The following is a 2,661-nucleotide window of genomic DNA, read 5'->3' on the forward strand; positions in this document are numbered from 1 at the left end:
ATATCTTTCTCGGCTTTTTGGCTAAGATCAAGTGTAGTATCTGTTCTTATCAGTTTAATATTTGATATGTGAATCATGTGCCCAAAATGATATTAAATTTATTTTTTATGGGAGAGAGACCACCACAATGGCTTGCCATTTGGTCCCTCAGGTGTTGCCCATCAACTTAAAATTTTCATTTCTTGAGATGGGATGCTTGTAATTAGATCAAGGCCAGAGGCCCTCAGATTAGCCTTATCCCTTCGCACAAAAGCCAACTCTCTCCTTCTTCCTCACGCACGCATTCCTCATCAGAAGAAAAAAGGGGGGTATCCCTTCGCACAAAAGTCAATTCTCTCCTTCCTCACGCACACAATCCTCGTCAGAAGAAAAAAGGGGAGCGCCGCATGCAGCCCGCATGCACCCACGCCTCCGGTCAATCCCCGACCACCTGCCCCACCCCCACCACGCAGGTCACCGCCCTCGCCGCGGGTCGGAGTTTGCCGTCGCCGTGTCTCTAAAGGAAATATGCCCTAGAGGCAATAATAAAATTATTATTTATTTTCTTATATCATGATAAATGTTTATTATTCATGCTAGAATTGTATTAACCGGAAACATAATACATGTGTGAATACATAGACAAACAGAGTGTCACTAGTATGCCCCTACTTGACTAGCTCGTTGATCAAAGATGGTTATGTTTCCTAACCATAGGCATGAGTTGTCATTTGATTAACGGGATCACATCATTAGGAGAATGATGTGATTGACTTGACCCATTTCGTTAGCTTAGCACTTGATCGTTTAGTTTGTTGCTATTGCTTTCTTCATGACTTATACATGTTCCTATGACTATGAGATTATGCAACTCTCATTTACCGGAGGAACACTTTGTGTGCTACCAAACGTCACAACGTAACTGGGTGATTATAAAGGTGCTCTACAGGTGTCTCCGAAGGTACTTGTTGGGTTGGCGTATTTCGAGATTAGGATTTGTCACTCCGATTGTTGGAGAGGTATCTCTGGGCCCTCTCGGTAATGCACATCACCTAAGCCTTGCAAGCATTGCAACTAATGAGTTAGTTGCGAGATGATGTATTACGGAACGAGTAAAGAGACTTGCCGATAACGAGATTGAACTAGGTATTGAGATGCCGACGATCGAATCTCGGGCAAGTAACATACCGATGACAAAGGGAACAACGTATGTTGTTATGCGGTCTGACCGATAAAGATCTTCGTAGAATATGTAGGAGCCAATATGAGCATCCAGGTTCCGCTATTGGTTGTTGACCGGAGACGTGTCTCGGTCATGTCTACATAGTTCTCGAACCCGTAGGGTCTGCACGCTTAACGCTACGATGATAGTTATATTATGAGTTTATATGTTTTGATGTACCGAAGGACTTCGGAGTCCCGGATGAGATCGGGGACATGACGAGGAGTCTCGAAATGGTCGAGACGTAAAGATTGATATATTGGACGACTATATTCGGACTTCGGAAAGGTTCCGAGTGATTCGGGTATTTTTCGGAGTACTGGAGAGTAACGGGAATTCGCCGAGGAGTATATCGGCCTTATTGGGCCATACGGGAATAGAGGAGATAGGCCAAAAGGAAGGAGGCCTCCGCCCCCCTTCTGGTCCGAATTGGACAAGGGGTGCAGCCCCCTTTTCCTTCTCCCTCTCCTCCTCTTTCCTTCTCTCCTACTCCAACTAGGAAAGGAGGAGTCCCCCTTGGCGCGCCCTTCTCCTAGGCCGGCCGCCTCCCCCTTGCTCCTTTATATACAGGGGCAGGGGGCACCTCTAGACACACAAGTTGATCAAGTTGATCGTATTTTAGCCGTGTGCGGTGCCCCCCTCCACCATAGTCCACCTCGATAATACTGTAGCGGTGCTTAGGCGAAGCCCTGCGTTGGTAGAATATCAACATCGTCAACACGCCGTCGTGCTGACGAAACTCCCCCTCAACACTCGGCTGGATCGGAGTTAGAGGGACGCCATCGGGCTGAACGTGTGCTGAACTCGGAGGTGCCGTGCGTTCGGTACTTGATCGGTCGGATCATGAAGACGTACGACTACATCAACCGCGTTGTGCTAACGCTTCTGCTTTCGGTCTACGAGGGTACGTGGACAACACTCTCCCCTCTTGTTGCTATGCATCACCATGATCTTGCGTGTGCGTAGGAATTTTTTTGAAATTACTACGTTCCCCAACAGTGGCATCCAAGCCAGGTTTTATGCGTTGATGTTATTTGCACGAGTAGAACACAAGTGAGTTGTGGGTGATATAAGTCATACTGCTTACCAGCATGTCATACTTTGGTTCGGCGGTATTGTTGGATGAAGCGGCCCGGACCGACATTACGCGTACACTTACGCGAGACTGGTTCTACCGACGGGCTTTGCACACAGGTGGCTGGCGGGTGTCAGTTTCTCCAACTTTAGTTGAACCGAGTGTGGCTACGCCCGGTCCTTGTGAAGGTTAAAACAACACCAACTTGACAAACTATCGTTGTGGTTTTGATGCGTAGGTAAGAACGGTTCTTGCTAAGCCCATAGCAGCCACGTAAAACTTGCAACAACAAAGTAGAGGACGTCTAACTTGTTTTTGCAGGGCATGTTGTGATGTGATATGGTCAAGACATGATGCTAAATTTTATTGTATGAGATGATCATGT

The 2,661-nt window shown here is 47.0% G+C and overlaps 1 pseudogene; it reads left to right on the forward strand.

Moving 5' to 3' along the window:
• On the forward strand, positions 1-175 carry LOC119348430 (annotated as a pseudogene).
• The last annotated feature ends 2,486 nt before the right edge of the window (positions 176-2,661 follow it).

Source organism: Triticum dicoccoides, unplaced genomic scaffold (assembly GCF_002162155.2).
Source record: "Triticum dicoccoides isolate Atlit2015 ecotype Zavitan unplaced genomic scaffold, WEW_v2.0 scaffold92232, whole genome shotgun sequence".
Classification (NCBI taxonomy): domain Eukaryota; kingdom Viridiplantae; phylum Streptophyta; class Magnoliopsida; order Poales; family Poaceae; genus Triticum; species Triticum dicoccoides.